The sequence below is a fragment of the Piliocolobus tephrosceles genome, chromosome X (assembly GCF_002776525.5).
Source record: "Piliocolobus tephrosceles isolate RC106 chromosome X, ASM277652v3, whole genome shotgun sequence".
Classification (NCBI taxonomy): domain Eukaryota; kingdom Metazoa; phylum Chordata; class Mammalia; order Primates; family Cercopithecidae; genus Piliocolobus; species Piliocolobus tephrosceles.
In genome coordinates, this window is record NC_045455.1 from 38,049,518 (window position 1) to 38,074,948 (window position 25,431).

At 37.7% G+C, this 25,431-nt stretch overlaps 1 long non-coding RNA gene across 1 annotated transcript; it reads right to left on the minus strand.

Moving 5' to 3' along the window:
* LOC111521867 lies at positions 1-22,934 on the minus strand. The gene is made up of 7 exons (XR_002725107.1): positions 22,766-22,934; positions 22,048-22,219; positions 20,703-20,900; positions 12,250-12,454; positions 2,502-2,621; positions 1,764-1,920; positions 1-339 (listed from the first exon to the last, which is right to left on the minus strand). It is a non-coding gene; the product is annotated as an uncharacterized LOC111521867 (long non-coding RNA).
* Positions 22,935-25,431: the final 2,497 nt, after the last annotated feature.

Consider the following 25,431-nt stretch of genomic DNA (forward strand, 5'->3'; position numbering starts at 1 on the left):
TGGTTCCTTTGATCTGCCATGTTCAGCATGTCAACAATGTCTTTTCTCATCTGGTTAGTAATACTGTGTCCCATCTGAAGGACAACAGGTTTAGAAAAAGGGAGAGAGCCCAAAGAGAAATAAATTATTCTAATATCTCAAATACTGCACAACTGAAAGGGTACTCTGACTTATAAAATTAAACACAGGATTCCTTTGGTTGATATATCCATAGATAAAATAAAATAATCCAGCTACACTGCTCAATTACAGCAGCCATGTGTTGTATCATTCAGCTCATCTGTCTTCTCTGATTTTCAAATACTTCCAGTTATAGTACAGTTTTCCATGAAGAATTTCCTATAGAAAAAGAAGGCAATTAATAGACCAGAAGTATATGTATTTCAATGCAGTAAAAATAAACAAATAAAACAGTAGTAGCTTTGAGGCTATACAGATCTCAATTCATATTGGTGTTCTGCTATATATGGCTTTGTGAACATGAATGGGTTATTAAACATTTTTGAATTTTAATTTCTTCATCATTAACATGGGAGCATTCATAAATAGGAGAAACTATATAAAAGTTCAAGCAAAGAGGATGAATTTACTAAACAACTTAAGGAAAGAGGGAAGGAAGGAAGACAGGAAGAAAGGGAAGGAGGGACGAAGGAAGGGAGGGTGGGAGGAGAGAGGGAGGGAGGGAGGAAGGGAAGAAGGAAGGAAGGAAGGAAGGAAGGAAGGAAGGAGAGAGAGATTGAAGAAAGAAAGAAGTAAATATGTATATTTTCATTATTAAGTTTATATTCTGACTTATATGTGAGTGTCATCTGAGATAGGTTAGGGTAAGTCCATCAAAAATTGTCTCTGAAATCAGGCAAATTTTGGTTTATGGTCCAAGGGCTAGACTTAAGCTTCAGTATTCCAATCAATAAACTATGCCTACATTATCAGCTCAAGCAGCCATAACAATCTCAAATGACAGCTTCAGACTAAAAATTCTGGGCATCACATCCAATAGCTTTAGCAAGTTCTTCATTGTTCTTGGGTCTGTACAAAGAATGACATAAACCAGGTCCCTGCCTTCTGAGAAACCAGTCAGCCTCTGAGATAGTCAATACAGACACACCCATAAGAGGCACGGAGACAGCAGGCCGGGCGCGGTGGCTCACACCTGTAATCCCAGCACTTTGGGAGGCCTAGGCGGGCGGATCATGAGGTCAGGAGATCGGGACCATCCTGGCTAACACGGTGAAACCCCATCTCTACTAAAAATACAAAAACAAAATTAGCCGGGTGTGGTGGCGGGCACCTGTAGTCCCAGCCTCCTTGGGAGGCTGAGACGGGAGAATGGCGTGAACATGGGAGGCGGAGCTTGCAGTGAGCCGAGATCACCCCACTGCACTCCAGCCTGGGCGACAGAGCAAGACTCCGTCTCACCAAAAAAAAGAAAAAAACAAAAGGTGGTAGAAGAGACAGTAAAATAAAACCAAAATGCAAGGAGCCAGGCTACAACATGTTGTAAATTCAGGTAGAATATTCTTCCTCCACCATTAGAGTCCTATCTTGCCTTCCAACAGCGGAATTCAGGTTCAGAGTCTTGTTTTCTTCCTGCATCTTGTTACTGACTATGATCACAGAAAAACAAACTCTTCTGAAAATCCCTGAATGTGATCGACATGACTCAAGCATATGGGAGTGATTATTAAGTGTGACAGGGCACAAAATACTTTTCCTTAAGTTAAAGAACTTTACCAAACATCATCCAGGTTATAACAACATACATTTTGATTGAAGCCGCAAAGAGTACATTATGTTTGCAACCCGGCTGGCAGGAGGCAGATACAGACTGTCCATCACTGGGAAGAATGTGAGGGAAAATACATCATTCAGGCTGGATCACTCCTGCAAACAGCTGTCAACTATAGGCATCACAATTACCTATGCAAAGAAGAGCTTAATTTCAATGTGATAAATGACATTTGGGCATGAATCCAATACTGTAATAGTTCAAACATTTATCAAGCTAGCATTTTTCTCCAAATGCTTTCTCTCCATAGTGGAGCAGTAAGAGATTGCCTTACAGAAAAAGAGTGAAAAGACTCTCATAGGATCTACACCTTCTGAAATAGGACTATGATTCAAGTACTTCTTGATCAACAATTATTTTTGGTATTCAGGTTTGTTTTGTTTTGAATTTGAACAATTCAAGTTCTTCTAATCTCTTCTTTCTGTAGCATCAATACGTCTGCTTGATTTTTAGATCGGCTTGATTTTTTTTTCTGACAATTTGTTAACCAAGTTTTCTGAGTGTGAATATGCCATTGTCCCAGGCCATGTGTTTCCACTGAATTCTTTCCTTGGGAAAGATACCGTGATTCATAGCTTAACACCGTATCTCTTGTGCTTCTGCCACCTTCCCCTAGTCCCTCATCAAAGAGTTGTCCATAATAAATAAAGAGCACCTACTTAGAAATGTGTCCCAGGAGGATGCGTTGCAATACTGGCAGCACATCACTAACCTCGTGTGGAGAACACTGGCACCAAATTGCTTCTAGATTTCAGACGTTGAACTCTGTTTTTAAGTCTCACCCTCACCACACACATTTGGGTGCTTAGCCAGCTGGTCAGCTGGTCAATTCCTATGGATAGAGATGAGAGCAAGGAGTTATTTTTCTGAGAGCTTCTGATGCCTAAAAAAAATAGGAAAATAAAGCCCAAACAAGGAAACCAATGTGTAATAAACCTAAAGAGATTGCCAAATTGCAGGAGCCAGAAGTAGATATTAAATGAAATCTGCAACATAGCACCCAGGACCCTGACTGATCTCCCCTTCACTCCAGGCACATCATATGCTTCTGTCCCTTAAACCTCCAGGGCTGCAAATGTGGAACTCTACCCAGCCAGAGGACCTGAGCATGGGCTGTCATCCTCTTGCTGGAACATCCTCTCCCACTTCCCTTCTCATTACCCACTTTGCCTAAATGATTTCAACAAATCCTTCAGGTGCCAACTCAAGTGTTAGTTTCTCAGAGGTTTTCCCAAACTTTGCATGTGCTCATTGCACCCTCTGCTTATCTCAGGGTATGATTTCCACCTGCTTTTTCTCCAAGATTGTAAGTTCCATGTGACCATGAACCACATCTGTTTACTCAATAGTATATGCGCATCAGCTAACTCAGCATGTGGCACTTAGTAAATGCTAATATTTGTTGAATGAATGAAATGTGTAAGGACTCAGTGAAGTTACGTATGTCGAGTACTTCATATAAAACTTGGCATATGAAAGTCTCTCAGTACCCTTTTGACATATTCAGTATTAACAATTATGAGCACTTGGCAGCAGGCCTGGAAAGCAACCAGTCCAGATTGCTTCAGAACCTTCAGGAAGAATTTATTCAGAAAAGAAGCAAAGTGACTCTTTGATAGTTTTGACTATGTGCAAAATTGAATTGAGAGGCATTGCACAGAGTTATTGGAGTATAGAAGACTTAGGCTTAGATTCAAAAATTAAGAAAACAAATTTAAAAAGCAAACTTAGCCTACAGTAATAGTTGGAAATACATAAAATGAAGGAAATATAATTTATGTATATTATATGGCTTAAAAATGAACACGATCACTTTTTTAAAAAACTACTAGGTAAAAAGTTAACCTAAGATTGTAATATAACTATATTTTGAGAATTAAATGAGGATTAGGAAAAAGAAACTAGGAGATTAAAATCCTCATTCATCATAATTGAAGTCAGTTGATCAATTAAGTCTAAAATTAAATAATGGGCTGGGTGTGGTGGCTCATTCCTATATCCCAACACTTTGGGAGGTCAAGACAGGAGGATCACTTGAGGTCAGGAGTTCGAAACTAGCCTGGACAATATAGGGAGACTCTGTCTCTGCAAACAACAACAACACTGAAACAGATTAGCTGAATATTGTGGTAAAACTTATAGTATTATCTACTTGGGTGGCTTATTTAAGGCCAGGAGGTTGACGTTACAGTGAACTGTGATCGCACCACTGCACTTCTGTCTGGGTGATAGAATGAGACCTTGTCTCTAAAACAATAAAAAGTCAGTAAAAAATAAAACAAAACAGAAGAATCAAATCAGTACATGCACATTATTTTGAAAACGGATACAAATAACATAATAAATTGCTAAAAGGTGAGCACAGCAGAAGGTGGGGAGCATAAAGCTCTTTTGCACTTTTAGTACTAACACAATTAGTATATATTATTTTGACAAAGATAAAAAGTAATTTAATATAGACTTCAAAAGATTTAAAATTACTTTATTGAAACATTTAAGTAGAAAGTCATAACATCTACTTACCATGTTTTAAAATATTTCAATATGGATAAAGATGTAAAGAAATAGCACATAAGAGGTTTTGCATTTCATTCACTAATCCCAATCTATTTCAATTATGGCTGAATTTAACCGCAGTTCTGTGTGACTGACAGAAATCCAGCTTTCATCAAACTAACATCAGTGTAGAAGCCATGGTGTTGTTAGTGATCATACATTTCTAATTAACTTCTCTTTAAATAAAATTTTCTGGAATAGACATTTGTGACACTTTGTGGTTATCCAGTGTTTTGAATACCTTCCTATGTTGGGGAACTTCCCACAATAGGAGGACTCTCTCCCCATGGGAACAGCCAGAGATTCACTTTCCTGGCCTTCCTATAGCTGAGGTCAAGGCATTTAACTTGGGCTTTGCCAATCCTCTCAAGATGGAGACTCAGGAAAGAGCACCATGAGGGTGCAGACACCTCAATGTACAGATGCTTTTTCTGGACAGGCGGGAGCGAGGAAGGTGAGGTCTGAACTCTAATACTAGGATGAGGTACCATTGTCACCTTTACTCAGTGGTGGGAACAGCGAGGTCTTACAGGGATCACCACAAAGGTATTTTCTTTTTCATACAGGATCCAAATGTAGTTCATCCATTGTGATTGGTTCATATGTATTACGTATCTCATTTAATCCACAGGGTCATTCTTTGTCCGTTTTTATTTCTTTGCAACTTAAGTTGAAAAACAGTGTTTACCACATAGAGTTTCTCAGAGTTTGGAGTTTGCATCCCCATGGTGTAGTTTAAATGTCTCTCTATCTTCTTCAATAAATACAAATAAGTAGATGCTTTTAAGATTAAGTAGTTTCATGCCAACAATTTTTAATGGCAAAACTGCTTCATGGATGTTATTGTATTCTTCCACCAGGAGGTTCATAATTTCTGATTGTTTTATTTTTGTTTTGTTAGCAGTTATTGATTACCAATGCCTAGATCTGTTAGTTCCTTAGTGTTTACAAAATAAGGATCTTCTAATTATCATTCCTTTTTTATGTATTAGTTGGAATTCTTCCGTAAAGAGAAACTTCCTCTTACATACTCTTTGGCTACAAATCATATGAGAAAGGCAGAATAAATGTCTGATTATTTCCCATTATTTGCCAGTTTACCAGTAATTAATTGGTTCTCTAGTATCCTTTAATACTAGATGATGACCAATTAGGAATTTAAATTTTAAGTGTAAATGGTGACCAATTACCAAGGAATTTTAAATTTTAGAATTATTGTGAACTCATGAATTTAAACACATTTCATGTGTTTCAGTCAATTATGCTCGTTATTCTTACTGATATTTAAACTCTCCCGTTTTGGGCCAATGAGAGTCTATTCAATTGGCTCTTGAGAATGTTGAACATGGATTTTGTTTTTATTTATGATTGGTAATACCTTCTGTAGTAGTTTTTCCTCCATGCCATGTCACCAACAAATATAAGTGGTTTTGTCTCTTCTAATTACTTTTCGTTTTCTAATTTTCTTGGCTGATACTACCAATACAATGTGAAATAATAGTGAAAATAATGGACAATCTTGTTCTATTCCCAACTTTAATGGGAAATCCTCTAATGTTTCCCCATTAAGTAAGATGCTGGCTTTTGGTCTAAAGTGTATGTTTTATCATTTTAAAGAAATAGAGATCCATTCCTATTTTACTGAGTGTTTTCAACACACACACACACACACACACACACACACAAATGGATTTTGCCAATTTTGCTGCTTATTTTCAGTCACTGATAGCTCTGATGAGAATCCTGAATTGTCTATTCCAACTTTATTAGAGAAATGTCATTGGTTTGCCTTTTCTGCCTGCTGAATTAATTCTGTGTATTTTTTTAAAAGTCTTTTCTCTATACTACCTAACACATTGTATAAAAAGACGAATTTTGTGATGTCATTTCTTTATTCTAAAAACCCCATGATCTTTTTTAACTGATCAACAATTCAGGGCCAGCTAGCTTCTATGATTCTAACCCTGCCATTCATCAAGTATCTAGTCTTTTTTTTTTTTTTTTTTTTAAATACGGAGTCTCGCTCTTGTTGCCCAGGCTGGAGTACAATGGTGCAATCTCGGCTCACTGCAACCTCTGCCTCCTGGGTTCAAGAGATTCTCCTGCCTCAGCCTCCCGAGTAGCTGGGATTACAGGCATGCACCATCACACTCAGCTAATTTTTGTATTTTAGTGGAGACAAGGTTTCACCATGTTGGCCAGGCTGGTCTCAAACTCCTGACCTCAGGTGATCCACTTGCCTTAGCCTCCCAAAGTGCTGGGATTACAAGCATGAGCCACTGCACCCAGACAAGCTGATCTTGAGTGATTATTTTGTATCCATAAGAAATTATCACACAGAATCAAATACCTCTCTTCTTTAATAAAAACTGAATTTTGAAGGAATATATTGGACTTGACCATAAGTTATCTTTTAAAATTCCAAGTAAAATATTAGAAAGGATTTAAAAATGTATTCCTTTATAAACATACTGAAAGTTAGAAAATTACAGAAGCTACTTTGGAAGAAGGTCTTATAAAGAAGAAATTAAGAAATAATATCAAGGGAAAAAATGTATGAACAAAGAAAAGATACAGTAGTTTCAGTGAGATATATTTGAATAGAGAATAATCATTTCCTGTGCTTCAAATAGTCTCCTTTTACATTGCTGTGTGCAGTAAAAGCTTATTATGCCTAAAGAAAATTATTATTTGTAAATTATGATCAGGAGTAAAGTGTCATAACGTCACCACCAAATTCTCTATTTAGGTTAGTGTCATGTTAATGTAACTATACCTGGGACTGTTGGCTATATCCAGATATGGGTAGTGCATTTTTTCTTAGAATTAACATTCAGCAAATATTGATAGATCAATCAAGCTCTCTGGATTTTACTTTCTTAATCTACCTCACAGAAAATGTCAATGCCATTCATTCTCAGAACTCAAACTTATACAAGGCTAAAAAGTGATGCTAAACAAATTCTCAGATAAAACCGGGAGGTTTTAGGTAACTATACAAGAGTTTTTCTTGCCTTATACGTCATAAACCATTGTTATACATTTCTAAAAACATTTTCTGCCTTTTGGCATATTTAATCAAAATATTGAAGTGTCTTTAAATACAGCTAGAGTTGGAGGTTTCTCTGATTTAGAAAATTGCCACTCAGGCAAGTTCATTTGTCTACACTTACCTGATTCATTTAAATATTGGATTTATCTCTACTTACATTCCTGAAGCACTACACATTGGCTAGGTGATTTTTAAAATTTTTAGTAAAATAAGATAATGGGCTTGCCACACATCTCCTCTTGTTTTCATTTATGAGATGTGCTTGCTTAATAAAGTAGAAATGCTGGAGGAGATGGCAAGTGCAAACTGTGTGGCAATCTGGCCAAATGTGAACTGCAGGGGGAAGGTGTGAAAAGGTGGATGAATGAATAAACTGGATGGCAATTTGGGATGAGTGCACTGGGGACACCACCTGCTAAACGCTGAAGCCTATAGAAACATTGCTCATGTGGAGAATGAAGAAGGGTAACCATGGAGCAGAATTAAGAATTGTAGATGAGTCCACTGGTTGGAGATAGTTAAAACAGGGAATACACTGAAGTTACCAAAGTGAGGACAACTGTCTTGTTAGCACTTAATTAGGATGATAGGTATATCCCTGGTACCCTATCAGGCCTCTTTCTTACTTTTAAATTGTAAGAGTTGGGTTATTAGGCATGGTCTCTTTAATTACCTTTATATTCACTTGTCTAATAAAACTGATAACAGTCATAGTGTCCTTCAGACTCAAAACATTAACTCTACCAGTGGTGAAAATGAGTATGAGGGAGAGGACCCTGTTCACCTCTAATAGGGCTTTTCAACCAGCCTCCTCATCAACTCCACAGCCTGCTTATTGCAGTGAGCCCTGAAGATCGGTAACAATTATATGAATACTGGGAAGGAAGACTTTACTTTTTGCCTCTTGTGTCCATTAGAAAGACCAATCTCACCCAAAACACATGTAAACGACACAGGAGACATCTGAGAAAAGAATGCCTATTCATACCATGAGGCGCTATCCAACATAAAGTCTACTCCTTAGCATACACCTTAAGTCAAAGTAATCAATTCTTTTGGCAATCAGCATTATGAGGCTTCATTAATTGGCACTTAATTCTGGAATCCTAGAACCAGAAGGAATCTTATTGAATAATCTAATTTAAACCTCATCTCAAAGCAAATACTCTTTTCCTCAATCACATGAAATGGAAGATGAATTATGCTCAAAAAAAAAGGATTTCATTCATTTCTGTCAGCATTAGTGCTTACAAGTTAACCTTGACTTGACTATAAGTCAATGATGAATAATATAGGCACCAAGCTACCTGTGAGTGCTATGGGGAATTAAAAAGAAGACATAATTCCTGGCCTCCAGAAATTTACTACAGAATGACAGAGACAGAGCAAACATAGGAAATTAGGCATAATTCGTTGTAAAAAGAACTTGCCGCCCTCAGCACTGAACTCTCTGGCTCTTATGAGGTACCCCAGCGCCTATCCAGTGGCCAGGTTGTTGGATGGAGCTTCTTTGCTCAGCCACTATTGATTGATGTCTTAATTGAATAATCTGTCACATTTATCCTTCAAGATAAGTTCTGTTATACCCTGTAGTCAAGCCTCGCCCAGAAGAATTGTTGAGACAAAGGTAAAAAAGACACCTCAGATATGAGAAATTCCAGCCAAGGGATCCGAGAGGAGCTGAAAGAACAAGGGTTTTTAACCTTATGTTATTTCCCCAGTGGGGATGAATAAGCAGTACCCATCACACCATAAAGTACTTATTAATTGACCTTTCAATCTTTTATTTTTATTTAGCACTATCCTATTTTTCAGGACCCCAGAAAGTTCTCCTACTTATTTTAGTCATTTTTATATATTTCTTTAATACTTTTAAAAGTCCTCCTCACAACTCTAAATATGAAACAATACATTTTAATAGCAGGAAAATAAAGTCCCAGTTCTTGTGTGTGCCATAATTATGATTCTCATTGTAATTATGTAATTACGATTACTCATTGAGTTATATAAGCCCAATATAAGTGCCTACCTGCAAATGAAGGAAATAGCACATTCATCAATGAGGCTCCTGCCTATAATTATGTGGGGATGGAAGAGTATCATTTTGTCACATCAAAGATGAAAACCCTGTTTCCAATAACTGTTATGGAAAAAAATGTTGGTATGCCTATTCTTAGTTGTAAACCCGAAACTTTAGTTCAAACAAAGTGTTAGCACATCATTAAAAGTAAAATATATTAATAATCTGTTCCTGTTAAAGTCACTAAACAGTATGTCACTGAAAAGATCTTTCAGATCCTTAACTATCCTTTCTGATGTCTGTAGAGTGGCTGTTTTATCTATTAAACCTCATCTTGTTATAATCGTGAGTGGTATAATTAACATTTATCTTGGAACACAATGAATATTTAGGGATCCTCTTAGTCTGCAAGCAGGAAATATAATAGGAGATCCTAGTATGCTAAGTGACTTAAATTCTCAAATTGTGGGACCCCTAGTGACAGGGGGTGGCCTTGCTTTGAAATCCTGGGCTCCTCTAGACTATAAGATCTCACTTGGAGCTAAGGATGTACTGGGACCAGTGTCCCTCTTCAGGACTCATAAGTCAGGGTCCCAAGAAGAAATAGAAGTCACCACACCTCCTCCAAGATTATTCAAATGAAGAGACTTTAACAAAGGGAATAATTACAGAGCTCAGGGAAAGGTTAAAGGAACCAACAAGGTATGTTGAGGCACTGATAAGCAACAGAAGGAAGTCATTACTATGTATTTGGTTAAAGAAGAAAAGGGAGGAAATAGCGTTATCAAGATACAATGAAAACTGGAGCCACAAAGAAGGGTCTGACAGGCAAGGGCTGTATTTCAGCCCAAAGATGTGGTACCAAAAAGGGGAGGAGGTGGAGATGAAACATCCTGATTATCTCTCCTCCTGTCCTTTGATCTCCTGCCAGGGTTTCTCATTGGCTGAATCCAATCAGAATCTAGAAAGGGAGCAGTTTTCAGGCGTCAGCCTCCTGGGTACAAAGCAGTAAAAGAATAGATTGGGAGAAAAACAAACACAGAAGAACCAGCATGACCACTGAAGAGCAGCAAAACCAAGAGACGGCAAAAACTGCATGGCTTTCCAGGCTGCTTTCTCCAAACTCCTAGACACTTCTGAGTAAATTCTTGAAAGAACTATATACTCGTACAGTTTTCTGTACGAGAAAACTGATGAAGCCATTCCAAATAACTCTGGCCTACACATGCAGGGAGTGCTTGGAGATCTTAATTAGGACTTACAGAAATAGCCAACAAATATAGTCCATTGGAGGCTGAATGGGGAGCCCAGAGTTTTGTGGAACACTGATCAGCCAAGGACCTGGATGAAGCTGTATCTGACAGCATATTTCAGTGACCTATTGAAACTCAGAACAAGTTTATATCTTTCCCTGTCTTCTGGACACCTCCATGGAATAAACTACCTGCATTTCAAACTAAATATGTACCAAAAGCAAACTTACCATTTCTCTTTCTGCCTAGACTCTCCCATATCATCCTCAACCCAAGCCTTCCCCTAAACTGACACATACACACTCCCCAACAACCAAGAGTCCATTCTTCTTTCTGTCTTTCTTATTTCTAATAACGGACATTATAATACTATCACCGAAGGAATTTATTGCCATGTCATTATTTTTTATTCCTCCCTGTCTACTGACATCTGGAGTCTGATGCCTGTAAGAGCCAACTTCCCCCTACATGGCACCTGCCAAGAGTGACCACCAGTCACTGTGCTTAGCTCACCCCATTGTCTTGAAGCATTTTGGTCCTTCTTATTTTAAAATTTCCTTTGTCACTTCTGGATCCCAAGGCCTGTGCTGTATCTGCTAATTCAAGACCCTGCTTCAAGACATCTTGATTCAACTGAGGGCATCATTTCCACCTGCCATCTGGACCACTCTTTGTTTTTGGCATTTCCGTGTTAATAAATACCCTGTCTGGACTGACCCAGAAACTTCCCTCATATGTCTGATTTTTCCTCCCAAGTTTGCTCCAGCCTAGATAAGCAGAACTGAACAATTACCTCCCAAAATCAGCCAGCTCCCGAATCCTGTAGATTCTATGTAAGCAAATTGCTAATTTAAAATAATTTTTTTAAAAATGTGGTGAGTTCTTTTTCTCTTCTATTATCATGTGAATGGTAGCATCTACACAAAATTGCCGTTTAAAACAAACTAACAAGTTTGCTCTCAAACTTCCCTGTGTGAGGCCACTATAGCAGGGGTAAGAGACTCTTCCTTGGTCAGTAACTCTCAACTTGGGCTGAACTTTGGCACTACCTGAGGAGTATGGGAAAAAAATATCAAGGCTTGGGTCCCACCACCCTAGTTTCTAACTCCACTGTGCTGAGTTTGATCTAGGTAAAGGGATTTTAAAAGCTCTTCCCACCCCATGATTCTAATGGACAGTCAAGGTTAAGAACTACTACTATAGACTCAGCAAGTGTCTCCATCCTTTCTGCAATGGGTATGATTCATTACATAAATGCATGGGGTTATTATGACATCAAATAAATCACATATATAAAACTGACTTGCACAGTGTCTGGCATATGGTAGGTGCTCAATGAATGTGTTTTTCTATTCTCCTGCATCCTTCCAGACTCCTCCCTAAAAATGACTCTACAGTTTTAAGCCTCTCTGGAAGAGACCACGTTCTTTCTAGGTGACAGCTATGTTATCAAATAATGTTCAGGCAGAAATGAACCCCTGGAAAGGAAAATTCTTTAGAGATTAGAGAAGAGTGACAGCAAGAATGAGAAAAGTGTTCTTCTCAGGAAAAATGGATGAATACCAAAAATTAGGTTTACCTGATTCAGACTCCTGATTGTCAATCTCTTCAAAAGAAGCCAAAACTGTTTGTAGTGCATGGAGACTTTTCCTTGGCAGTCAGTTTGTTTCTCAAAAGTTTTACCATCATGGACTCAGAACTGTCAATTAATGGAAGCATCTTTAAAGTGCCACTTAATGATGAGAACACATGGACATATAGAGAGGAACAACACACACTGGGGCCTGTCAGAGGGTGGGAAGAGGGAGAGAAACAGAAAAAAAGTAACTAAAATAAAGTGCCATTTAAGATGCATCAGAAAACCCTTCTTTCTATCTCATTCCCTCATACCTGCTAAAAGCACCTCTCACTCCTCAGTGCGCTGGTCAAACCCGATGTCTTCCAGGAAACTCTCCTAGATCCTCTGGGGTAGAATTATTCTCTCCCTCCACCTTACCATTGTAACTCTTCATTTATGAACACATTATAACTTATCATTAGAGACATTTATGTGTATGACAATCTCTGACAAACTATGATATTAGAAGGCAGGGACCAGAACTTTTCATCTTTATATCCCCCACCATCTACAGAACAGTGACTGGAACATAACAAGTTCCAGATAATTGTTTGTGGAGTTTAAGAGTGTGAAGATCTATATCACACATGCAGTTTTCTATAATGTGATATATACACTCCTAAAAATCACTACCCTATGAAATATCTTGCAATAGAAACCACAGGACATCTGGGAAAATATGGGATTAGGTGTAACACATGTCAGTGACACATAAAAACAAGATAAGAACCTAGAAAAAAGAGTATCGCACATTAAGTGGTTAAGAAATACACAAATACTGCAATGAATATTGTACTTTACTTGAACAAAATTCGAAGTTTGCTTGCAGAAGTGGGTGTCTGGAAGGGTTGTAGCTTGTAAGTCATTGTAAAGTATTGAAAGAGGATTTTCCGAAATCAGAAAAACAAAAATGTTGTAACAGTAGATGTGAAGGGGAGTGAGGACAGTGGATCATAATACCCCCAAAGACTATAGACGACCAGTAGACATTTGAGGTGCATGGGGTGGGCTTTGTGTATTCCTTTGCTGTAAGGGCCAGTTGCAAGGGCTGCATTTTTCTGTGTTTACCTAGTGCTTCTGAGGATGAAATTGCACATTTATGAACATGAACTTCATATCGTGTTCAAATTCTTCCTTTATATATTAATCGTGTTAGAGCCAATTCACATTTTCCAAGTGTAGCAGAATCAACTTACCATATTTTATATACAGTATGAAAAGTTATAGATTTTGAATTGAAAGTAGTCAGAAAGCTTTACATCAAAACACATTCTCTAGGTTACAAATAAAAAATGAGGGCTATGGTCTCTTTTCAGGATGTAATTAAAGTGGCTAAATCACTTAGACTCATCCCATTCTTCTTTTTCATTCTCTAAAATGGAGATAATATGTTGTCTTCTTACCAGACAGGTGCAATGTGAAGACTGGGTAATATTCCACAGACTACTGAAGATGAAAGTCATTCTGATAAACTCTGAGGAATAAGCTTTTATAAACTTCATAACAAAGTCATATTCTTTGCATATCAAAGACTGAGCTTTGTCAACAGATATGTTTGTAACGTCTATAAAAAGTTTAGTAGTTGAATGAAAGTCAACATTTTAATATAAAGCATACAGGTTCAGTGGTGCATTGCTTAAAGAGAAATCACTTCCAATTAATTTGTTCATGTCTAGCAATGGCCAGCTGTTCATGAAAAATCATCCCCAACTTGTTCCTATGGCCCTAATAAAACAGAAGAGTGAGAAAGTGACATCATACTGCAGGTTCTCATTTGCAAGTGAGAGCTAAATGCTGTGTAAACATGGACATAGAGTGTGGAATAATAGACATTGGATACTTGGGAGAGTGGGAAGATGGGAGGGGAGTAAGAAATTAGAAAGTACTTAAGGAGTACAATGTATACTATTTGGGTGATAGTTGCACTAAAAGCCCAGACTTCACTGCTATGCAGTGTGTCCATGTAACAAAGCTAAACTTGTACATTTATACAAAGAAGAAGATGGGTGAAAAAAAGAAAATGGCATTACATGTTGCTGGCAATATTGTTATGCAACAGCTTCTTCTGCCTTAAGTTTTTACTCTATTTAACACTGTTTTTAAAGGATATTAATGATCATGCTTGACAGAAAAAGACATAATAAAGGTGTTTTAAAGTGGAGATATCAAGTAGGTGATTTGAGGAGAAATATAAAATCTAAATCTGAAAACATCTATCTTTGAGAAAACTAATAAGCAAATAAACGGAAATTTACATCAGGTAAGACATCCACTCCCTACCTTCTTCTCTGAACTGAAATCTGGCTTACTGTCTGCAACTTCACTTTTCCTGCAGTCCCTGACCATGAGACTGGTTTTTCTCCTGGTGCCCCATTCTGCACTACCTGGATGTCCAAAAGGCATCTCCACTTCCCACGAGGTAGAAGGAATACCTTCTACCTCACGTTAACTATCCCTCTTCTTTGACATTAATGAAACTTGGTTCCAGCCACTTTTACTTCACATCCCTTGTATTCCACTGAACCTTCTGACACTAATTCCACATTAAATATAAGACTTTGGTGCCCGGGCCCAAAATATATCTCTGTACTCCCGCTTTTGTGTTGTCCCAGGGAACCTGAACAAGCAAGTGGACAATCCGTTTATACCTTTGCCTCAGAGCCCTAACCTCTGATTTCAACGAAATTCAGCTGAACTTCCATACTCAATTCCAAACCCAAATGGCATATCCTAACCCAGAACCACACCACTTCCACAAGATTCAACTCTTCAGCAGTGGTTTCCCATGGCTGCTGAAATGAATTAATACACACGAACTTGGTGGCTTAAAACAGCAAAACCTTTTTTTTCTTGCAGTTCTGGAGGCTAGAAGTCAAAATCACTTTCACTTGCTTTTTTCAGCATCCTGTGGCCTATGTAGATGTGTATGTGCGTGTACATATCCACACACAGGCTTACCTCAGAATATGCCGGGTTTTGCTCTAGATCACCGCAATAAGGCAAGTATTGCAATAAAGTGAGCCACACGAATATTTCGGTTTCCTGGTATATATGAAAGTTATGTTTACACTATACTGTAGTCTATTAATTGTGCATTAGCATTATATCTGAAACACAATGTGCATACCTTCATTTAAAAATACTTTATTGCTGAAAATTGCCAATGGTCATCCGGGCCTTCAGTGACTGATAATCTTTTCACTGCTGGAGGGTCTTGTCTCAATGCTGATGGCTGCTGATTGATCAGGGTGGTGGTTGCTGAAGGTTGGGGTGGCTGTGGTGGTAACACAACAATGAATAACACACAATGCCTCTTCCTGTCATGAAAGATTTCTCTGTAGCATGAGATGTTGGTGGATAGCATTTACCCACAGTAGGACTTCCTTCAAAATCGGAGTCAGTTATCTCAAACCCTGCTGCTGCTTTGTCTACTAAGCGTATGCAATCTTCTAATCCTTTGTTGTCATTTCAACAATGTTCACAGCATCTTCACCAGGAGTATATTTCTTCTCAAGAAACTACGTTCTTTCTTCACCCATAAGAAGCAACTTCTCATCCATTAGTTTTATCACGAGATTGCAGGAATTCTGTCACATCTTCAGGCTCCACTTCTAATTCTAGTTATCTTGCTATTTCTACCATATCTGCAGTTACTTCCTCCACTAAAGTCTCAAATCCCTCAAAATCACCCAGGAGGGTTGAAATAAACCTCTTTCAAATTCCTTTTAATATTGATATTTTGACCTCCTCCAATGAATCATGAATGTTCTTAGTGACATCTAGAATGGTGAATCCTTTCCGGAAGGTTTTCAATTTTCCTTTCCCAGACCCATCAAGGGAATCACTGTCTATGGCATATAAGAAATATATTTCATATATATAGGTCTATATATGTGTGTGTGTGTGTGTATATGTATGTTATACATACATAGAAGAAATGTATTTCTTATATTTCATAAGGCTATAGTATTTTTTACCATGTCATAATCCCTTGATCCATGGACTGTAATATGAATGTCGTGTTAGCAGGCATGAAAACAATATTAATATCCTTGTAAATCTCCATCAGAGCTATTGGGTGACCAAGAGCCCAATCAGTGAGCATTGTCAATGAGCAGTAACATTTTAAAAGGAATCTTTTCTTTTGAGCAGTAAATCTCAACAGTGGGTTTACGATATTCAATAATCCATGCTATAAACAGATGTGTTGTCATCCAGGCTTTGTTGCTCCATTTATAAAAGTACAGGCAGAGCAGATTAAGCATAATTCCTAAGGGCTCTATGATTTTTTAAATGGTAAATGAGTATTAATTAGCTTCAACTTAAAAGTCACCAGCTGCATTAACCCCTGGAAATGGTGTGGCTTGTTTCATCTTCTATCCAGGCCACTGAAACTCCTTCTCATCTGTCAAGTCTCCATATAGTGCTTAATTTCTCCAGAAACCCCACCCCATCCCCAGAATGCCCCTGCACACATACATCCATTTCTAGATCTCAGGCTAAGCTACATGAGGCATGTGTTTATCTTGCTTCTTGTTATATTCATTGCCTTTTTTAGCTTTAAAAAAATTTTTGATACATGTTTCTGTCCAAACAAATACAAAGAGAAAGAGAATAAATTTTTAAACACTCTCCCAAATTTTCGTAAGTAGAAATTATTGTAGTAATCCAAATTATGGAAGGAGTAAGCAGAGGGTGAATGTGGATGACATTCATGTACTGGATTGAGGTATGCACTGACCAGACAACTTCTGAGGTTCTGCCCATAAAATATTCTATAATTCTAAAATAAATACTACATTTTAGTCTACTTGATGGTTTATAATTCAGTGCTTTTTGTAAACTATTTCCTTAAAACCAAAGGTCTTGGCAAGCACCAGAACCATTGTTTCACCTCCTTGTGGAATTTTCTCACAGCAATTGGAAAAGCCCAATCCTGTATGTTGCATCTATGAGGATATTTGCTTTCAATATCTATCAGGCTATTCTGTAACATTGCTCAGGGTAAGCTAAGATATGCTGAAGTATACACAAGCAGACCTTGAAATCTTGGTGAGTTAATATACAACCCAACCCAAGTCCAGAGGCTTTCTTGGGCAGCCTCCCTCAAAGCCATGACTCCATGACTCCAGGACTCCAGGACTCCAGGACTCTTACGTTCTTTTTTTATTTTTATTTTTATTTTTTATTTTTTTTGATGGATTCTCATTCTGTCACCCAGGCTAGTACCCAGGCTGGAGTGCAGTGGCACAATCTCAGCTCACTGCAACCTCACCTCCCGGGTTCAAGCAATTCTTCTGCCTCAGCCTCCCACGTAGCTGGGACTACAGGCATGCAGCACCACACCCAGCTAATTTTTTGTATTTTTTATGGTAGAGATAGGGTTTCACCACGTTGGCCAGGCTGGTCTCAAACTCCTGACTTCGTGATCCACCACCTCGGCCTCCCAACACATGGTCTCCATAGTCAGCACAAGAAGAGGAAATGAGAACATGGGGGATATGGAGGGAGGTTTATGAAAAGGCCCAGCGCTAAGACATGTCACTTGTGATCACCAAGTGACCATAATATAGTCACATGGTCCAGCCTAGCTACCACAGGGGCTGAGAAATGTAGTCTTCCTACCGGCCCAAGAAGAGGGAATGAGATTGGGAATCATCTAACCATCTGTTATATATATTTTTAGTCCATTTAATTTCCCCCATACATTGTAGCATTATCAAAATCAATTCCTGATTTCTCATTTTATAAGGAGCATTGTGTGAAGTTCATGGGGCCACTGAGACTAAAATGACCCAAAGCTCAAGCTTAATAAACATCAATTATTCATTGGTTCACTCTTTATTCCATGTATAACTTGTAGTGCTTGGTAACAAGTATCAAAATAACTATAACAGCTTAGTAAAATAAGAAAGTATTCAAATTTTTAATTATAATTGTATTGTATTAATAGTCTCCTTCAATTAATTGTATTAATGGCTAGTTTAAAGTTATGTGTAATTAACAAAATGGAAAGCATTTTTTGAGATAATGACACTTTACACAATGTATCTCTTTAGTGTCTCTGTTATACATTTCCTTTTATTATAACTTTGCAACATCAATTACTTCATGCCAATAGCCAACCATTTAGAAGTCAGTGTTGCTAGTGTTATTCATACTGGTCAATGAAGTGCTCTAAAGCAGTTTGCTTCTTCAGCAAGAAAAAACTTAAAGATTTGGACTACAATTTAATAGTAGGTTTGCCTTTTAAGACAAGTGTCAAGGAGCCAACTTCATTTTCTTTTCCTATACTGAGGAAATGAAATTATGCTCCTCAAAAATGACTCGAGGCAAAAGACATTAATGGTTCTTCTATTCTCAGATTAGAAGAAAGTAGAGGACCACGTGAGTACCACATGAGATCAACTAGTCATTTCCTGAGACTCTGGTTTGGATTCACAAATAATAAAATGGGAAATAACTGTATTTTTTCATTTATTGGTTATGATAAAGATATTTGCATAATAAGATATTTTATATGTATGTACCATCTACTAGGAGGTTATTTCTTAGTGAAAGATGTGAAGGTTATCATTGTCTTGCATTCTACTCATGGAAAATTGACTGTTTCATTTGCCATGTGTTCATTCATTCCATATTTCTGAGACACACATTCTGTGCTTCCTAAACAAAATTGAAAATTGTATATTAGTTCTTAAAGTGTTATATTGATATTCCTTTCAAAAGTTATTAATTCTGATACTTTGCTATATAGAATCAATATGCTTATATTATATTTTTCATGTGATTCCTTACTGATTTTATAGAGTACTATAATAACAATAATATGTAATGTATATATAATTATATAATGCTTGCTAAGTGTTATAGCTACTCTTCTCAACAGCCCTAAGGGTTATGTATTTTTTCCTGTTTTACAGATGAGGAGTTGCAGGAACAAAGCAGTGAAGTAATTTGTCCAAAGCCCAAAAGCTGAATTGTTGAAACTGGCATCTGAAAGTAAATAGCCTGGCTTCAGAGTATATGCTTTTAATCACTGTGTTATACACTGTCTCTTAAATGTGATAATATAGTATATTTATTAAGTTATTAAAAGAAACATAAGTTTCTTTGTTGCCAATTCAGAGTCTCAAACATAGTTCCAAATGAGCTTGAATTGCTTTTGTGTCAAAATCTACCTACGCTCACCCTGTCTTGCAAATGCTCTAATTTTACAGCTCTTGTTTTCCCCACACTTTAGTTGATTTTGGTGATTAAAGAGAACTGTTCATCTGCAACAAAAGCAAAAACATTTCTGCCGATAGCAAGAAGTGACAGCTGAAACAGCATTTAAAGTACATCTTGAATAAATGTTCAAAAGCGTAGCCTTAGGGCAATTTCCTGTTTTACTGGAAAATCTACTTTGCTAGTGTCTGATAAAATTGTATGAACAGTAAAAGCTTAATTCTCCAAGGCATGTTCCATGAAGCATTTGACAGCTTATCTGATGAAATCTACTCTACTACCAGTTCAGAGAGACCATGTGCCCCTCACAGAGGAAGCCCCATTGGAATGGCTCTTGTAGCCTTGGGGCTGATGTTATTAGTTCCTAAATGAAGTGATTAGTGTTTCGTTGACTTGTTTTCCGGCAACTGTACATACGCTTGACAAGCCAAAGGTTTTCCATCTTGTACAATCAATCCACTGTTGAAAATGACTTGCTTGTGTGTGGAAATATTATTAGGGCCGTTTAATACTTTAAGCCATCCAGGTGATTCAATAAATTTAGACAAAATTAAGTCATTACTTACATGAGATTGAGTGAAGTGTTACAATTAAATGTCTCACTTTCTGTAAACTATGGCAGGAATAAGCCACCATTCATAAATGGAAAGCCAAGGGGACAGCTCAGTGCCTCAAGTCTGCCACGAGGTGGTAGAAGAGAGTATGATTTTTAAAATATGTGTCCTATCTAAAATACAGTCTATGCCAGGTATACTAGCTTATTCTGAGCTTCACTGTCAAAGCTTATGGTGACATATCTAACCACTATCGGAGTCTTTGCATTCCAGCAGTTGTTCAAGGCTCTCTCTCTCTCTCTCTCTCTTTCTGTGTGTGTGTGTGTGTGTGTGTGTGTGTAATTTTTACATCAAATATTGATCAGTACTGATCAGCCTGGTTAAAGAAAATATTTTTGACCTGATATGAATGTGATCCTTCAAAAAATGATTTAAAATATAGCCTTTGGACTAAGGCATCCCAGCACCAAGCTAGACAACCAAACAGCGTCATTTTGGGGTCCTTGTAGAATTGTTCTTGGTGGTTCCCATAACATTATTTTCAGGGTCCCCATAAGTTTGTGTTTTACTCACTCTGGCTTACATGTGCTATAATATTATAAGGGAAAACATGAAAATTTTGATGATATTTACCATAGAGATGCTGTAGAGGATATTTGTTCCTCACATTACGCAGTATCTTCCTTCTGAGAAAAGCCAAGAATACTTCTCTGGGGTCCCAACATTATTCTGCTTTTGAATCTCTGATGAGTTCTTGTCTTGTGAATACTGTGAATGGTATAATTATTCTTCCTCTTCTAGACAGTGGAAAGCCAAAATTGCAGCTCACCCCTAGAAAATGCAACAAAGATTCTGATGGGCATTTTGTGTAATCTGATCTTGTGCCTGGCTTCATACAACATTTTTAATCTGATCTACTCTTGGGATGTTTCTACTCTTCCACTGATTCAACCAACGATAGTATCCATGAAATTTCTATAGAGCATGTCAGGGTATAAACAAATGAATGGCTAAATGTCCTAGGGTTAAGCCTATCTGTCAGTCACACTCCAAGGTGATTCTCATGAAGGTATGACCAGGATTAGGATGAAAATGAAGAAACAGATTCTGAGCCTTATGAAGACCTGATAAAGCCAATGACACAAAATTCCTTCATTTACTGGCTCTGCAATGACAAGGAAATTACTTAACTTTCCTGAGTCCCTATTTCCACATTTTTAAGTGAGAAAAAAATATTTTTTGTAAATATTAGATGAGATAATTCATTCATTTATCCTACTAGTAGAGTAGCTACTATACTATGTATAACAAACTATTCTACACACTGAGCATAGGGCAGAAAACAAAACAGGAAAGATCTCTGCTCTTCTGAATGTACTTTCTTATGGGGGTAGACAAAAAATAAACAAGTAACCAATAAACAAACAAGATAATTTCAAATAGTAGTAAATGCTATGAATGCTGTGATAGATAAATTGGTTGCATGAGTCTTGTTGAGAAGGTAACATTGAGCTAAGACCTAAGTGCTGAGTAGCATCAGTTATATGAAGGAGAGGGAAGAGTGGTTTAGGTAAAGGCATTAGCAAATACAATGGTTATGAGATGGAAACACACTTGTTACCATCAAACAACAGAAAGAAGGCCACTGAGGCTGATTATGTTGAGTGGGGACAGAAGGCTTGAGAAAGAGAAGATATATATGGCACTTGCTCTGTGTTCAGCATATAGTCAGTTGTCATAAGTGGTAGATATCAATCACTGTGTTGTACTATTTTTAAGTAAAGACTGGAAAAACGATTGCATAAAGTTATGTTTACCACTCTTAGCAGGGAAAAAAAACCTTAAAATTCCTAAGTTCTGCCATGAGCCAGCATATAAAGCAGAAAGCAAGAAAGTGGGGCAATGTTAACTCCCTGAAGAGGCAGCCGGGATTTGTTCTCTGAGCATGAGCATAAAGCAGGGGCTGTGATCAAAGTACCTAAAGGTGTCATCAACACCCCTCCAGAGCCCACTCCAAAGCCGTGACATTCCAAAGAGCCAGACTCTTAATCGGGATACAAAACTAGGACTGAAGTGGGTTCATCCTCAGTCCACTCGTTCAGTAGAAGCTGCTTCATTAACATGGAGTCAACTGAACTCAATTTCTCCTTCTGGAAAAAGCAATAGAAAGGAAGTATAATACAGCCTCTCCTTTTCAGGCATTTGATAACTACTAAGGAGACAAGAACATATGCACGAGAAAAAATGAAAAATTACTACTGTGCAATGGGAAAACTCACTACCCTCTGCAAAGGCTGAACATATTATTATATGTTGCATCATGCCATGGTGTACTACCCCCTCACTAACTCTGTATATAATCATCCTTTAGAAAGGCAATAGTTATTTATTACACTAATTACCATAATCATAATGGAACTTTTAGAGAATACATAGTCTTCTGATCATTTCTAACCATTTCAACTATAGCCATCATCCTAAATAGCCTCAAATTCTCAAGCAGCATTTGCTCAATGAGAAAAGTACAGTGACCAAATCCATGTGGCTGACCTGTGAGCAACAACTAGAATTAGGTCAGATTCTTTCTTTCTGATATCTAGAGGGTGGGTTTTCCCAAGGGTCAGTATACTCTGTGCTGGAAGACTTCTGATCTCAACCCAGAAAAGCAAAGCAACAATTAAACTGTCACTGCTCACATATGGTTACACTTCAGGCTACAGAAGCTTGTAGCTCTCTGATAGCCCCAGGAACTTCAGAGCAGAGTGCAGTCCCAACACTCTTCCTTCAGCAGTGTTTCAAGAGCCCCAAAAGCATGTCTTGCCAATGGTTAGTGGAATCTGATGCTCTGCAGCTGAGTTCTTTTTACCAGCCATCATGCTTCACAAGCTCATCAGAAAAGACAGCAGGGTTCCCCTCAATTCCTAGAGTAGATAAGAGTAGATACAAAAGTGGAAAAAAGAATTTTATTTATTTTCCACTCTAAGGAAAATTTAGAGAAAAGATAAGTAGCAGAGACAGGACAAAAAACAAAACCAACAGGCCTCTCTGCTTATGTGACTTCCTGATATCTACGTGACTTTTTAGGTGATAAGAACCATCTGGCATTTGTCGGACAGTTGGGCTTGGCATTTGGGTCTTGTTCCTCTGTTGTTATTGTTGTTCGTTTTATGTAGAATAAAAGCAGTTAGAGTGGCCCTTGATATCTTGCTTTCAATATTCTCTTCTAAAACCTTAGAACTTTCACATGGAGGACATAAACCTGATTTATCATGAGGTTCTGAAAACAAACTTTTGTTGATTAGCATTCTGTAGAGAGCTTGGTGAAATTGCTTTGGTCATTTAAAGCTGAAGAGCAAATGAAATGAAGACCAAAACTAGACTTTAAAAATTTCATGTGATTCATTGATTCACCTAGAACAACAAATACATTTAGTTGACTCTTATAATAAAATGTCGAGAAGCTAACACCAGCAAATTAGTATTTGTAAAAGCCTGCAAATGTTTAGAAATTCCAAATATTTCCTTTAGTTATAATTTGCCATGGGAATAAAAAGAGTTTTTTTCTTCCAAATGCGCAATATGTGATTTTCTTCCAAACACACAATATGCTTTGTAAAGATTAATGCTTTGAATAGGACTTGATTGATATTAAGACTTAGCATTTGCCACTGAATTTGCCCCTGCACCTCAATATGATCTGAGCTCCAGGATTTAGTAACATGATGAACTTGCATAGTTTGTATGATGGATAACTTCTTTTCAAAGCACAGAAAAGAAAGGAAAGGTAGGTAGACAGGCTTTTTAAGAGTTCACAAGTTTTTTCCATCCCTCTCTGCTCCTTAGCCAAGAACGTCAATACTGGCTCTGAACATGTGTTTCTAGAACTTCATATTTTCATCATGTAAAAACAACTTAGAGCAATTGCATATGAATTTACATCACTTGGTTTTCAAGTAGTCTTCTCATTGTAAGCTCAAAATCTTCCCCACAGACTAAACCAAAACTTTGCTTCACAAACTTGGGCAAGATTCAAAATATAAATCACAGGTACCTGTCAAGTTCATGTAAGCAGTTGAAGGCTCCCCAGGAGCTCATGCAGAGAAAACCTGCCTAATTCCAGGAGCAGAAAAAGAGCCCAGCTCCAGTCAGTGTATAGGTCTGGTTCCCTTCTGCACAACTCAGACAATTCTAAGCAAAGCCTGCCTTCTTCCTCTTCACAGAGAGTTAGCTGAATGTAACAAACACAGTTTAGGCAAAAATCGGTAGTAACCTTGTTCAAGGGATGCCTTGGAGCACATCTTGTGTCTACAGATTCATGCACCTCCACGAAACAATAAGCAAAACAAGCAGCCCAATCAACAACTATCTCAGGAGAGAAATTGCTTCCACAAGAGCTCAGGGAAGTAGCTTCCTAAAAGCTCATTGTTTGTCACTGGGCACAGAAGTCCTCCTGAGTAATGGCCCTGGAGGAACAGTGCTCCACAACAGGGCCAGCTGCTGGAAAGAGTCTCAGAGCTGGTTATGGAGAACAGTGAAGGCTCAATCTCATCCTGGTCAATCAGGCAAAAGGGTTGGAGCTCAGTCACTCCAAAAGTTGGTGAGGACTTGAATTCCCCAGCTAAAAAGATACTGTGCAGAAAGAAAAGAGCAATGGGGAAAATGGAGAAGCTCGAAAGAGATCTCAAAGTTAACATCTATAGTCTCCACAGAGGTCTTTCACTTTGTTTACACACTGGTAAATGAGAATAGGAATGAGTTCTCCCTTCCCTCAACCAGACGGAAGCTACGGCATCCAGAAGTGAGTCAAGAAGTTACCTAGTAGGAAATTCTCTTTGAGAATTAAAAGTATCCTTCTCCTTTCCCTCTAAAATAAAGAAGTATTATTTGTAAAATCAGAAAATAAAAGGAAATAGAAAGAAGAAAGGAGAAATATACAGAAGGATTAAGAGAAAGATAAATATCATTCTTCACAGAACTAGAAAAAACAGTCCTAAAATTTATATGGAATCGAAAAAGAGCCCACATAGCCAAAGCAAGACTAAGCAAAAAGAACATCTCTGGAGGCACCTCATTATTCGACTTCAAACTATACTACAGGGTTATAGTTACCAAAACAGCATAGTACTGGTATAAAAATAGGCATGTAGACTGATGTCATAGAATAAAAAACCCAGAAATAAAGCCAAATACTTATGGTCGACTGATCATTGACAAAGCAAACAAAAACATAAAGTGAAGAAAGGACACCCTATTCAACAAATGGTGCTGGAATAATTGGCAAGCCACATGTAGGAGAATGCAGCTAGATCCTGATCTTTCACCTTATACAAAAATAGCTCAAGATACATCAAAGACTTAAATC